Source organism: Sarcophilus harrisii, chromosome 1 (genome assembly GCF_902635505.1).
Source record: "Sarcophilus harrisii chromosome 1, mSarHar1.11, whole genome shotgun sequence".
Taxonomy (NCBI): domain Eukaryota; kingdom Metazoa; phylum Chordata; class Mammalia; order Dasyuromorphia; family Dasyuridae; genus Sarcophilus; species Sarcophilus harrisii.
The window spans coordinates 694,068,302-694,084,554 of NC_045426.1; the positions used below are offsets into that span (position 1 = coordinate 694,068,302).

The following is a 16,253-nucleotide window of genomic DNA, read 5'->3' on the forward strand; positions in this document are numbered from 1 at the left end:
TTTGGTACAATAATATGCAATCTAAGCATTATACAAATATCCGATGTTTGTTTCAAACAATAAAAAAGTTTCTAATCTCAGGAATTTATAAAGAATCAAGGCAATTCTTACATTTTCCACACAACACTTTGAGGATTGAGTCAGGAAAGCCTAGTTGCATTTCTGCCTGTAATTACTTGAAGTACTCAGTTCATCTCTGAAGCTCTCATGTCCTTGACAAATTTCTGACACTACATTGTAAAGCAGGTGGGAATCTGTCCTGGGGTATGGGATGGATTCCTCATGGCAACTTCCTTTCTCATATCATGTTTCCTCACAGCCACCTAAACACTTTTCCTCTATTCAAATTCCCAAGGGAAATAATCAAGCTAGCACGGCTTAGTATTACATCAGGACAGAATCCCCAGAGCTCTTTATTTACACAGCCAGCTTCAAGATTGCCACTCCTCTCAGCAGCTAAATATGCACCCTGAGTTTTTTAAAGATGCATTGCATTCAAAGCATTTTTACCCCCAGAATGGCAGAGGTTAGAATTTTAAGAAATGCGAAATTCTATATGCATTTACCAAATGAGTTCCATGGGAGGAGAGAGCATAATAATTTAATTTTGTGAAAACAAAGGATAGAAAACTGTGTTGCTCAGCTTAAATGAGAGATGCTCAATTACTGTGATATTAAACCATGAAGACTTGATCAGTCTGCCTGTTTAAGTCCCTCTAGTGTTCAATGAGCTAAATCAACACAGGCTATGAGCTACCTGTTAAATACAGAATAGTTATTAACAAACTATCTCAATCCCAAACACTTAATCATAATGAATTTACTAAACAGGAAGGTGTATACACACACACACACACACACACACACAGAGAGAGAGAGAGAGAGAGAGAACGCTTGATGTTTCATATAAACAAATCCAAAACAAAAGAGAATTTAAGAACTTGTTATTGTTCCTCCATTTTAAACAATAATTTCAACTCAATTCAAAAAAGTTACATTAAGCATATATTATGAGCAAAGGAAAAATTAAACAAGATCCATTCAATACACACAGCCTAATTCAATTTCCACAGAAACATTAAATACATATTTCCATCTAAATCTACTCTTTTTCAACAGTAATGTTTTCCCAAAAAAATTACATCTCCATTTTAGTACCATCTTTTCTATGTTCCCAAATATCTTTCATATCCATTTCCTGCCTCTCCATTCCTCACTCTTATTATTGGAGGCCAGGACCTCAAACTCTCACCTGGATCCCTCTTGCCTATAATCCCCTTCTCCAATTTAGCCTACAACCAGTTACCAAAACCGTCATCCTAAAAAGCATCAAAATTCTCTTTGGCTCTCCAATATTCCCTGAAAAATCTCTAAATGCTTTCACTAAAAAGGAAGTCAATGTCTTTCCAACCTACTCTTTCTAGTGATCTACCATTATTCACATATGTGCTCCCTACTTTCCCCATCTCCAATGTTTCAGCTGGAATGGGTTTCTCCAGCAGCTACATTGTGAGCTAGCCCTTTAAGGGTGGACAAAAGGAATCTTCTCCATTAGGTATGCCTCTGATCTTCTTTCTCACCCAACTATGGTCATTTTTCCCTCTTCTGAAACCACTCTCACTGTTCCCTTTAAATGATGACCTGGATACAGTTATTCTGCATATTTCAATTTCCTTTACTAGATAGAAACTAAGGAAAGGGATTACTCAACTGTTTTGTAGTGATCACACCATACATTGCACAGGCCATTGAGGTGATATCCAATTTTAAAATTCTCGTATTACAGAGAGAGAAAGAGAGAGAGAGAGAGAGAGAAAGAGAGAAAGAGAGAAAGAGAGAAAGAGAGAGAGAGAGAGAGAGAGAGAAATTTCTCATTCACAATTATCTGACACATAACTAAAAACTTAATTAGCATGCATACTTTAGAGTAAAGACACTAATCTGCCATCAGATCTGCTCATATTCAACAAACATTTATTAGGTGTCTATTATATGTAAGGTACTTTGTAGTTCAGCATTTTGCGTAGTACCTGGCACACTGTAGATTCTGTTTTTAAGTACAAGAGACATATATTAAAGAAGACACAAAATAATAATAACTATTTGATTAGCATTGTAGTGTACTATTATTCTTTAAATAAACATTGCAAAGTGTAAAGTAAAATTATCAAACAGGCTCCAAGAAATTATATTTACCAAAACAGAATAGTGTTATAATGGCTGAATATTAAAAGGTGTTAATTTTTTTTAAAAAATTAATCAGATGTCAGGAGACATCAATATGAGCTCCTCAATATGAGCACTCCATTCAAAAGTGAGCTCCACAAGTCACAGCTTGTCATCTTGTGCCTCCTACAAATCATCTCCAATGGTCAACCCAAGTGTTAAATCTTTTAATATGATGTAGATACCCAGGCAACAAGTGGGCTATGCTCAAGATCGGCCTACATTTTGAATGTGTGACCTCTCAGCTCTCTAGTTGGTCACACAATTTTTAAGTGATGACTTTTATGACACATTTTGCATCTAGTCCCAATTGGTTCTGTTTATCGTAGCCTATTTCTCCATCTCATCACAGATTTTTCCATTTTACTTTAGAAAACCTAATATTTTGCAGCAGCTAGGTGGCACAATGGATAGAGCACCAGCCCTGAAGTCAGTAAAACTGACTTCCAATCCAGCCTCAGACACTTAACACTGTGGCTGTGTGACCCTGGGCAACTCACTTAAACCTAATTGCCTCAGGGAAAAAAAACAAAACAAAAATCTAATTTTGATTCCTCAGAGACCACAGTACTCCACAACCAAAGTAACACAGCATCACGTACATTATTTTTTCAAAAAATAAAACATTATCAGTTAATAACAAATAATTTTTTGATTCAAAAAGAACATGATTAACTTAAAAGATTCCATTCATATTCCAATGAATAAACTTTAAAAGAAATGTACAAATCTAGTTTACATTTTTCTCACTGTCAAGGATGAACAACTTCTGAACTTAATCGAAATGTACCTCAAATCAAACAATACATCTAAAAACCGAACAAAAGAGGAGCTTAAAATGCCCTTCCTTTTAACTACTATTGAAGATAATATATCACGTAATATTGCAGATATTCCCTGAACTGAGACAAGTTCAATAATACTGGGGGGAGGGGTGGCAGGGGGGAGAAAAAAGGGGAAAGGAAGGGGGAAGAGAAGGGGAAGAGTAGAAGTGTGTATCTTGCAGAAGATACTCATCTTAACTTCTCACCCAAGAGGAAAGGAATGGCTCCAGAGCCTGCTTAGTTAAATTGGCTCATAAACTATAGTATGAGTGAAGCTATAAACTCTTTTGCACATGGTGCCTAATGATCAATGTAGATCTGAAATACCACTCATCTTCATTTCAGTGTTTAACATGTACAATAAAAAAAAATGTGTTTATTAGAAACACATTTATTCCCCAATTTCAGATCATTACTTTTGATTATAGCAAGTCAGCTCTGCTATCTAATTACTAAAGGACAGAATATTTTCCCACAATGCATTAGCAATAGTATCATATTGATGTTATGTTGTCATAGCACACAAAAATTATGAACTAAATGAATGTTTATTTAGATACTGTAGAAATCTTTTAGTAGTTCAACCTAGATAAGGCTCAAGAGGATAAAAAGCTGTATTCTATTGGTCTCATTGCCAAATTACAATTTAAGTCATGATCAAGAGAGAGTCGAATTAACATAAGGAGTTCATTTTATAAATATCATGTTTATAAGACACAAGTATATGTGGGAAAGCATTCAAAAACATTTAAGCACCAAGAGCTTCAGACTGATAAAATTTTCCAGCACTTACTTATAAGAGTGATATTACAATGGAATCCCCAGACAGAAGCTCAGTCATAAAATATTTTAAAGCAATGGAATTGAATTTCATTGTTCTGTAGTGCTAAAAATTGTATCCTTATTAAAACTTCATTCAACTCTTTCCTTTAAACTTCCTATTTCTACTGAGAACCATAAAATCTTCTAACCATGCAGGTTTTCCATTTTATCGCTCTTTCTACGGATAGAAAAAAAATTCTGATCAAATTGATGGCAAAGATTTTAAAATCAACTTTTAAATCACTTAGCCTCCACACCCCAAATTATGCCCAGCTATACTTTAGGAATAAAAAATCAGGGCTTTTTGAAATACATGAGTAACAGAAAGGAATACAATGTTGGTTAAACTGAAAGAAATCAAGTAAAAATTCTATATTTCTTGACTTGAAATTACTTCCAAAATAAAGTTAATAGAACTGAATGTTAATTATATGCTAAAGCCCAAGCACTGAAACATGACATATTCATGCCATCACGAAATGTCTCTCCCAGCTTTATATCACACTAAGTCACCCTTTGCTATCATCATTTGAACTGTATATGCTCTGGGAATAGAGAATTTTATTAAATAAAATACTCAAAGCAATAAATTTCCTAATCAAAAAGTAATAACTATAGTAATTTGGACTATTCACAAATAATTTTTTGGGGGGGTCATGGGGAAAAAAAGATGTTTTCTACCAACCTTTGCAGTCTCATTGAAGCTATTATCCCAAGACTTAAACACAGTGTCTGCACACAAAATTCTCTCTTAGAATCTGACTTAGCTCTTTCTCAAACTCCACACTGCAGAATCTGACTTAGCTCTTTCTCAAACTCCACACTGCATCTCCAGACTTGGCACAGACTTAAGTCACAGGCTTAAAGGCATTCATCAAACTGTGCCACTTGGAAGGTCCAGTTCAATACCAACCCCCTGACTAGCCACCCTCAAGTTGTAAGCATTCTTTTTCCTCAAGCTTCCTTGTAAAATATTTCATTGGGACATATGATAGCTCTCTAGAAGATTGTAAGCTCATAGAGGGAAGAAAATTCCCTGCTTTTTTCTCTCTCTATCCTTTCAGCATCTAATAATACTTTTTAGGAGAAGCTTGTGATTGAAGGTGGTGAGACAGATGGGGACATACCTCTACATTTTCATATTTTATAATTAGGTTATTGATGTAAATCTCAGTTTTATTAAGACAATACATGTTTTGAAAGGAGATTTTAACATTTTTCTGGTTAAATTTACAGCTTCTATAGGGGGAAAAAAAAAAGGATATCATTAAACAAATTAAGTCTAGTACTGATGACATAAATCATCAGTATGTAAACCTTCAGCTTTCTGAAGGGGACAGTTAGACAAGAAAATTTCTAAGGCCTCTTTAAACCCTACTGATATGTTACAAAAAGTTGCTCTAACAATATGAGATTCTGTTAAACTTTTGCTTCCCCTGAAAGAAAATTGTATTAGGAAAATCATAATCATTGCCAAAGACAAAAGTCATTTAACTTTATATAAAAGTTATTTTATAACCATCGTATTTATCCCAGATTTCTCAAACATGTGTGTATATATAATAAATATATAATTTTTTAAACATTTAAAATTATATTATATTTTTCATCTTCTAATAGCTTATTCCCAGGCAGGGGGGGAGAAGGCAAATTTCTAACTTTTTCAGTTTAACCATGTCTCCATTAAGAAGGAAGCCAAGTCAAGAAAATGTTCTTTTTGTGTCCATAGTAGAAACTACCTCTGAAAATGCTAGATTCTGTCCCTCAAGAGCAGGGGCTTGCTTTGTAGCCTCTATAGTCCTCTGATGAAATCTGAACTCCTCAGAATGTTTTAAATACCTAAACTATTACACAGTATTTATAATAAAAAGAAATCAATTATGCTGAAATACAGTTATAAAAAAAAATTTTTTTTAAGAGAAAGATTTGTTGCAGTGTACGGAGAGCTGGCCTCCAAAACAAGGAGATCTAGGTTTTGTCTCTGATACAGACTGCCTGTGTGGCAGTGGACAAGTGACTTAATCTCTCACCACACTAAGCAGCCTCTAAAACACTCTCCTTGGAGTTCTTCCACAATCATCATGGGTCTAGAGTCGAGAGCCTGGGCTAATCCTGATTCCCACCACCCCAGTGGGGCAACCTCTCTGGGCTTCCTTTAACTTATCCACAGAGGGTGGACTTTGTACCTACCAGACCATCCCTCAATCTCCAAGCCCATGACCCTAACATCCTATATCTAGAATCTCTAATTCCTCTCTCTAGATAACATGTGGCACCATCCTTCACTGGGTGGCAGCACAAGCTAACCGAAAGCACAAAGCTAAGCCTCGATTGCTACTTGTGCAGCTCTCGACCTGCTAAAGTGATGCAGGGAAAAAAGGGAACTCCCAGCTCAGCTAGTGTGACCTTCTACTTGCAGAGGAGGTACTGAGCCAGGGCTCCCACAGGATCCTACTGATCAGCAGAAAGGGGAGTTCCTTGGACTCTAAATCAAAGAATCATCAGCTATATCTACTCCCACCCCAATGTTCAAAAGAATTTGAATGTGATGAATTCTAAAACTATTCTGAATAGTTGATGACTTCAGACTTAACAAGACTTAACTGCTTTAGAAAATCAGACACATGGCTGAAGTGGCAAAAACTCAAGTAGCATCATATAAGCAGAAATGAGGATAAGGAAGATAAAGAATGGTCATTGAATAACAATAGCAACTCTGATAGCTACTGGCCTATTATTTTTAAGGGAAAGGAAATCCTCCATATTTATAAAGTAAAAATAAACATTGACACACAATTTTACAAAAAGTGCTAATAATTATTCCTTAGAATTACAGATAAACACTTTCAAAATCCTATCATTTCTTTAGTTATAACAGCAGAATGCTGAATAACAGAATTGACTTAAGATTGAGGAGAAATGGTAACTAGACATTTTTGTCACAAGCACATTTATTTCAACAATACGTGGTTAATCCTGTCTTTAGGTGGCCTATTAGGAACTTAAATAGACTTAAATAGACTGAAATATTCAATTTCTGAAATTTCTGAAATGTTAAATAGACTCAAATATACTCTTAATACAAATACATTTAAAATTATTTTCTATAAAAATCAATTCTAAAAATGAAAAAAAAAATAAGAAATAAGATCCTATAAATTAGAACTAGAAGAGATCTTGAAGACCATCTTGCAATGAATAGAGCACTGGGCCTGGAGTCAAAAACTTGAATGTCAATTCTGCCTCAAAAACTTATTATCTGTGTGAGCCAGAGTAGGTCACTACTATTTTCCCAACTTTTACTGTAAAAGTTTTCCCAACTTTTACAAAGTTGGGTGAGATGAGGTATATTTGTAAAGCACATAGCACTGTACAGGGCTCAGGATAGATGCTTACTGCTGTCTGAATGTCTGTCTGTCCATGTCTCCTTCCTTTGCCATGGCCACACAAGGCTAAGGGCTCTTACCACTGTACCCTGAAGAAATGGTAACCCTCCCATTTATCCTACAACCTTAAGATTAAATTTGATAGGGATAAATATTAAGTACTTCTTAGCCAAAGTGTAAAACTTCATATTTATCCCTAAGAAAATAAGCTTCTGAAGTACAAGATGGGGAGCCATGCTAAGAGGGCAGTCCATATGAGAGAGTCCTGAGAATTTTATTAGATTACAAGCACACTGTACATCAAATTGTGATGACAGCCAAGAAAGCTAATGAACTCATAGATCACATTAAAAGAAGCATAACCTCCAGGAATAAGAAAGTCTTAGTCCCACTGCCATGGTCAGACCACATGCAGAAAACTGGGTTCAGTTCTGACAAATTTAAGAAGGAAATCAGTGAGATGAAGACCATCCAGAGGAAGGGCTACTAGGACCCTGAAGGAAAATGAGTTCTTAACATAAAGATATGTTAAAGTAAAAACTATTTTCAGATATCATGTAAAGGTGTGACTAGGAAGGGCATAAATGAACGAGTAGCACAAAGGCAAATTTGGGCTGGACATTAGGAAAAAATTCCAGGAACCAGAGCTTTCCAAAAGTGGAATGGGGTACAGGGACCCAAGCATTCTCATAACACATTTGAATCTTTAAAATTGAGCAAAAAACATTTGTTTAAAATTTGATATAAATCTAGTCATCTTTCTAGTTAAATCATCTCAGTCACTCCTTCCACAAGACTACTTGTCTCCCACATTAGATGTGGAATCTGGAGGAAGGAAACACAGCCAATGCAAAAATTTATTTTTGCTTGGCTATGCATTTCTCTCCTAAGGATTTTATTTTTCTTTGCTTCCCCCCTCCCTCCTGCCCACGCCCTCCAAATTTGCGGGGAACAGGAAAACACCAAACAGTGATCAGGACACAAAAACAAATGAAAAGATAGCCCATGTCCTAAAGAAGCTTACATTCAAGAGCAGGGCTGGGGAACATCCAGCTGGAGACATAGATGACTCTGCAAATCATTTGCTAAGGCAACTGCAGGCACTGATGAGCTTAAAACTAAGCACAACTACCTCCCACTGCTTGAGCTCCATGGCCCAGGAAATAATGCCATAAATATTCAAAAAGTCCTTGGCTGAAAAGGTTCCCCAGCCCTGACCCAGAAGAAGAAAACAGCCAATCAAGGTGTGAAGGAACTGGTGGAAATATGGTGGGGAAATCCCAGGAAGGTTGCAAGAGATTCTCATTCTGATGGCTACCTTCAGCACATCAGCCTTTTCCCATTTATACTAGCCTTCCCTCACAGCTCTGGACAAAAACATTTGGGTGAACCTCACAACTCTCCTAGGAGCTCTCTACAGATAAAAGACCAAACTGTCCTGTGAAGTGGGAAGTCAGGAAGACCAGGGTTCAAATTATGTCCCTGACATTCTGGGAGACCCAGGCAAGCCTTTAAAGTTCTAAAGTCACCATTGGTGACTGAGCTTTTTCCACTTGAAGAAATCTCTTTACCGCTAGTTCTCCAAACTCGACCAAAAATCCAACAGTAAAGTCTCCATTCAAATGGAGACAACCAAGTGAGGCGCTGGCCAAGGCTTCTTATGAACTCATTTTCAAGGCTCATTTTCTAAGAGACCACTGAGAGATGGAATGATAGAGACAAGACCTGGACTTTTTGCGTCCCCAGAAAAAATAAAATGTGCCAAATAGAAGAGTTTAAATAGAAAATTCGTATGGAGTGGCAGCGATAACTTGATTTTTTTAAATCATATCATTAAAAATGATAAACTTGAATAAGGAAGATTTTATTTTCAAAAGTTTTATTGATTTACAATAATTCATAAAATCAAAAATCCTGATATTATTCATATAAATTTACTTCAAACTAATTTGCATTTACTTTACACAGTAAAGTGACTACTTTATATGAATGAGAAGAGAATTCCCGCAAGCAAAAACATCTATGGCAGATATTGTCTAAACACACCCAATAAATAGCAGAATAAATAAATAAATAAATCCTGCTGATTAGATTTCTTCATTTTCCCCTCAAGCAGCATTTTAAGAAACACAATCTTTTAATGATTATTTAATTTTCATGTAACTAGAATCTAAATCCTTTACATACCACACAGCAGGCTCACTATAAATGATCTCATTTTTCATAGAAAAAAACTAATTACATGGTTCAATAAGTTGCCTATGGTAAAACAACCATTTTATTTACATTCAAAAGGTGGACCTTAGCTTAGTCTCAACACTCTTGCTAATTCCAAGCATATTTAGCTTTAAGAGTTCTCTCTAATTTATTAGTTGCACTTTTTTCTTGGCCACAGAAGAAAAAATTCTTTCATTATGATCCTGCCAGGATTTTATAATTCAAGTTTATTACTTATCAAATTCTTAATATGTATTTGACTTTCTTTGAAGCACATAATTACCTATTAAATCTAATCTTATTTCAGTAACTGTACATTAGAATCATTTAGATAATAGTCAGACAATGCAGGCTACATCGTTTTATAACAGAAACAAATTCATTTTTTTTTTTCAAAAATGAGAACAGAAAAATAAAGCAACATAACTGTCATTATTTGATTCAGGAGAAAAATATATCAAGTTTCTGAATAATTTAAATTCTAAATTTTAGAAACTCTCCAACATCAAAACAGACTTCAAAAAGTACAGAACTTGCTATTTTACTGCTTTTCTTTTTTAAATTGCCTTGGATACCAGCATTTAGCAGCAATTTTTCTTATAATTATTTACAAAGTTATCCTTAGTCTGCTCAAAGAACAGCAAACATGAAAGTTGGATTTTAATAACAATATAAATTCTGATTTATCACAAAGCAATGAAATTCATAGTACAGTGTGAAATAAATGTGGATGAATGAAACACTACAGATCACTGATGCATAGAAGTATACAATTTACATGTAATTTTTAAAGATTTTCTAACACATTTCTGTTTGAGAAATACTAAATAAACCCATATGATGGGGAAAAAAAAAAAAAAAACCCATTACTCCTGCTTCCAATTTAACCAGAGGGATTCATTTCAATGAATCATACATTGGCCACTAGAAATGAAGGAAGAGGAATGAAAGCAGGAGGTAAATTTCCTTTTTTAAAAAAATTAAAGTGCAATGACATTTTGCCCATAGTCCTATTCCTGTCAATTTTATGGGTAAAAACGTCATCACTTTCAGAGGAAGCAATTTTTAAAATCCCAAATAAGAACAAGTCCTCATTTAATAAGTGTACTTGAATAGGTTTATTTTATTAAGTCTAAAGAAATTACAAGATACCCATGAACCTATGCTATGACAGCATATGCAATTAAGTCATGTGCCGTTTGCCTAAATATTCTGCAGAGAGCTATAGTTTCAGATATCTCATATCCACACTAAATGCTGATTGTTTTTCCCCCCCCTTTAGGATTTTAACATGCAAATTTTCTCCTCTATATTCTCCATTTTGTTCTTTTTTGTCCATTGCTCTTGTCTTTAAATCCCTTTCATGCCTGAAAATATGTTCTCAGGTCTTGTGAAACTGATTCATGAAGCAGATGGTTCAGGCTATTTTTTTTTTTGAAATGGGCCTGAAATGAAAATCTTTCTTGCCAAAACATAATGCTATCCAAACAAAGCCTGTTTTAAACTCATGGCTGGACATAGGTCATGCTGTACTACCACTACTATCATACCACCCCACCACTACATACAATGTTCCGAAAAACCCATTCTTTCTCTTCTTCCAGGTAACTTCAGGTCATTTAATATAGTCACTACCAGCATAGTTGTGGTTTTATTTTACATTGATACATCAGAGCTAAGGATACAATATTTAACCAATGTAATAATTCTTATAGTTTACTAGGAAGGGTATTGGCTACCACTGTTTTAAGAATGTCGGGACAAAAATGCCAGCTACAAGAGTTCTGAATTCGTCATAATCTAATGACTGACTAACTGCCTACAAATTGGCTGTGAAAAAGGATTCAGAATAATTCCTACACTGCTATACTTCTTAAATAATGTAGAATGGCTATACTAAAATCTACAGATTATCATCAACAAGGACTTCTTCAAGCACCCTCGTTTCATGGCATGCTTGTAAGCTGGTGCTTATATGAAGTAAAGACAGGCACTACAGATGGACAACGAACAGAGACCAAGATTTACCAAGAAGGCAAGAGGGGTCTGAATCACATTTGGAAAAATGCTTGAAGCAGTCGATGATCCCAAGCTGATTCCCAACACAGAAACCTTTTAACACCAATATTCTCTTTGGCAGGCTATGTGGTTTTGAATCATAGAACACCACAATCTTTGAAGAATCCAAACTTTGGAAGACCCAAAGGGCAATGACAAGTAGAAACAGGCCGTGGCACATTACTAACAAGGAACAGAATTTAAGTAGTAGTATAAAAAACATCTTTAGGGAAGCAGATGATTGAAAAAGGCAATCAGCTGGTTAGAGCAAGTAGCATTTCACTCCTTTGACGGGCATTTATTAGCAACAATCAATCAGCAAGTATTTTTCAAATCAGATGAGGCCACATGATATTTGTGGAGTATCCAGCATATGGGAGGCACTAAGTAAATGCTTCTTCCCTTTCTCTTTCCACTCATCAGGTATCATGAATACAAAGGAAGAAAGAAACAATCCATGTGTTCTCAGCCTGTTTTACTGGGGAAGAGAACACATGCAGATAAAGAGACAAAACAGATGAGAGGATTGGAGTAGCATTCTAGAAAGAGAAGAGAGCCTTCACTTGGGATGAGCAATCGAAGACCAGACAAAGGTCAGGAAATATGTGAGAGAGCAAAGGACTGGGATGGGCAATAATCCTGCAAAGAGAAAGTGGAATGAGAATCTCAAAAGAGGAGCCTGCATCTCACTGGACATTAACAAAATACAACCAATCAATATGCATTTCTTAAACAATTAATATATGTCAGGACAAAATTCTTGCTTTCAATTAGCTTAAATTTTAGGGAAGAAACACTATGCCAATCAAAAAAAAAAAAAAAAAGTGTAGCTGGAGACAACGGTAAAAGAAAGAAGCTGTGTCCCAAGCATATATTCAGCAGCCGCCCTTGTTCTTCATGTCAAACTTCCCTGGAGGGAAGAGAGGGCCCAAAGAAGCCATGGTGGTGCAGATCTGCATTCAGAAAGACCTAAAGTTCACCTAACCTCAGGTACTTCAGAGCTCTAAGGAAAGTCACTCTAGCTCAATTTTCTATAAAAAAAAAAAATAATAATAATAATAATAATAAATAGGATTGATAACAGTAGCTACCCTCCTAGGATTGCTATGAGGAACACATAATAATTGCAAAGTGCTTAGTACAATGTCTGGTACAAAGTAAGAGCGCTTGTTTCCTTCCATCCTTCACTGTGTTGAGTCACTATCTATCAAGCCTTACAGATTTTCTCCTCCGTAAAAAATAAGGGTATGAAGGGCTTGAACTGGAAAGTTTCAAAGGTCCTTTTTTAACATTCAAAAATGTTATAGGTCTGTGGTATTCCCCTAAGCTGTTAAAATTGAGGTATACGGGTTTTGCAAGGGCCAATGTTGAAGAATTGTCCGTGCATATGTTTTGAAAAATAAAAAAAGGTTTAATAATCAATGAATGAATGAATGAATTTACTAGGGAAAAAATTAGGTACAAAGGCTTTAAAAATATATCAAATCTAGTCAAATATAAAAATAATTCAGCTCTAAAAACTGTTTAATAAATTATCCAATGTTTGGTTGCTAAGAATAGGTCCTAAATGCCTAGAACCAGTGTCAGATGAAAATATACCGTTTCAGATGCAGGGGAATCCCAAAGGTGTTTTGATTTAAAAGACAAGAGTATATTCCCCTGTGGTTTTTTGTCCTTGTCTTTTAAGTTAGCTAATGGACATAGTCCTGAAATCACTCAAAAGTGGCATTTCACCACAGGAATTGTTACATTCTGAGGGATGACAAACCATTCTTAAGGAATGCAAAAATAAGTGAAGGAACAAAAATGGCAGCACAAGACTCTTGCTGCCCTGCTCCTGTTATATACTTTCCAGCAATGCTTCCTGCTGTCTACAAACAGCAGCTATACTGAACACTCACCATGGTTTTCAACAGTCAAGGACTCTACAAAAATGGCAAAGCATCAAAATAACAAAAAGTCTTTCATTAAAGTAAATGAAGTAAGTCATAACTATAAGGTAAAAGAGCATCTAAAAATCAAACAAAAAGTCTTGCTTTAAGCAAAATATTAAGAATGACTCCATTAATTAAGAAATGAAAAACTACTCTCACAAAATAACAAGATGTTTCCATCCACTTTTCCAGAAAATACACCCATTTAATTGCTCAAATCATCTATTTCTCTTTTCCTCATATCTGTGGATTTTCTGAATTAGGAGAGATCCAAAAATTGCTCTCAGTCCTTCCTTTTGGTTTTACCCCCATACTGCTTCCGAATCTTCCATAATTTAAATACTAATCAAATTAATTTATTCTTTATATAGAATACCACTCAATAGTCATATTTCCTCTCAAAGTATGGGAACATTTTGTTAATCCAACTCAGAAAAAAAGCTGTTTGCACTGTTTCAATCAGTCTCACTAAGAAGGAGGAAAAAGAAAAATAATCACTCTATATGAGATGCCTCTTTTTAGATTCTTGCAGAGAAACCCAGAGGAGCACATGACACCAAATCTGTGATTTCGCTAATAAATTCCAAGAGAAGAAATTTCCTCCACCAATCCAGATCTCTACAAAGTCTGGTCTCACAGAGATGTCAAATACACAGCATGGTGCTCATCAACTTGCAGAAGAGATTAAATGCAACTGGGGAAATATTAACAAAATAAAATACAATAGAATGTGGATAATGTACATAAGTGGTTTTCCAAGTAAGTGAGGCATATACAACTTGTTGTAATTAGGCCCAGCCTGCCTATATCAGTCTCCCTGACTCTGAGATCAGCTCTGTCTTTATGAGGCTACATTCCCTCAAGATATTACAGGACTTATATGTATTATTTTTAACTTCTTAATCTTCACCCAATTTAAACTATTTCTCAATTCATAAAGAAATGAAATAAATCACTTCTCCTGTGAACTGTAAATTACCTCTAAAAAATTCTGCTGCATAAAACTAAGATTTATTTCATATTTTACCTCATAAAATAGAAAAAAGAAAAATAGAATTGACAGCTAAATTGATTACTAAAATGTAATGGGAAGGAAGAAATAAGATGTAAAATATAAAGGCACAGAAGGAAATGAGAAGATGCTTCTGTCCCACAAGTTTTGATTAATGCATTTCTAAAAGAATCACAAGATTGGAAAATAGAGAGGAGGACCTCAGCAGTCATCTACTAGAACTCATACACAAAAAGAATCTCAACTGTAGTGAGCATAAAAAGTGTTGACCCCATCTTTGGGCACTATCTACAACTAAAATATAAACTTCACTAGAACCTTGGAAAAGGTACAGTCTGACAAATTAACATCCAGCAGAATACCTAAAACTCATTTCTGCCCACATAAAACAGTCCTTAAAATATAAGGGCAAGAGTCCTGAGATTTCACTAGTCACACTTGCAAATAAGCAATCTGCTATGTATCAGCGTTGTTGTGAGTTTTAATTAAAAATACTAAAGATATTCATATGCCATAATGAAAGGGAGAAAAGGAGGAGGTAGCAAGGGGGGAAAAGAGAAAAGGAAATGGCAATGGAAGAGAGAAAGAAGAGAAGAAAGAAAGGGGAAAGAAGAGAGAGGAGGATATGGAGAAGGAATGGGGGAGGAAAAGAAAAAGGGGAGAAAAAAAGAGAAAGGGAGAGAAAAGAGGAACAGGACTGAAAGGGAGGAAGAAGTGTAAGAAGGAGAGGGAAGAAGAAAGTGGGAAAGGGGATAGGAAAAAGAAGAGAGACTTAAGAACAAATTGAATAAAGTGAACAAGTAGGATGTGGAATACATAGTTTAGTTTAGTGTAGTTTACTGCCCTCTGGCTGTTACCATAGGAGACAATCTGGAGGGGGGGGGGGGGGGGGGGAAGAGAAGGAGAGGGTCAGTTCTAAATTGTATCCATTAAAGAGATATTATCTAGGGAGCCTTTAAATCAGTGTAAAAGAATTACAACTGGTAATCAAAAAAGAGAAGAGAAGAGAGAAGAGGAGAATCGAGTTACTGTGTTCTGCTGTTTCTCCTCGAATGACATCTTTCCCCAAAGCCCCCCGTCTCTTAGGATGCTACCACCCCTGGTGCATACCCTCTTCACCTCATGCTATCGCAATGTATCCTGGCCAATGTCCTCTTCCACTCCAGGTCTTCACTCAACTATCAAAAATGATCACCTCTCCCACTCAATTTCCAGTGGTTCCCTATTACCTCTGGGATCAAATACAAATTTCTTTATCTAGCTTTTAAAGTCATTCCTTCCTCTATTCCCCTTCCAAGGACACCAACTTGCCCCCTGTTCTTTGCCCAGGAAGGTTTACCTCCTAGTCTCTGGGCATTTCTCCTGGAGGCCCCACTCATCTGGAATTTTGCCCTTCTCCATCTTGACCTCCAGACTTCCTATCAACTTCTGCAAGAAGGCTTTTAAATCTTAGCACTTCCCCTCGGAGGGACTCTCTGGTACCCCCACTGTTTAGCACAGTGCCTGGCACACAATAAGCATGTAATAAATGTTTCCTGGGTGAGTGACATCATGATTAAAAAAATCAAAAGTACACATGAACTAAGTAAAAATTAAACATTTTTTTAAAGTAAACTAGTGGTAAATTAGAGATTAAATGGAAAAAAGCAACTTGGGCCAATTGGAACTGTATGTTGATTATATCAAGATATCAAAATATCTGTTATACATAAAATAAAAGTGAAAGCATGATATTAAAAAGATTACTCTAATATTTTTTTCATTTTTTGTTGAT

At 35.6% G+C, this 16,253-nt stretch overlaps 1 protein-coding gene across 4 annotated transcripts in view; it reads right to left on the reverse strand.

Annotated features, from left to right (window-relative positions):
• MED13L (mediator complex subunit 13L) overlaps window positions 1–16,253 on the reverse strand; it is a 333,757-nt gene that overhangs the window by 256,406 nt on the left and 61,098 nt on the right. The window lies entirely within an intron of this gene.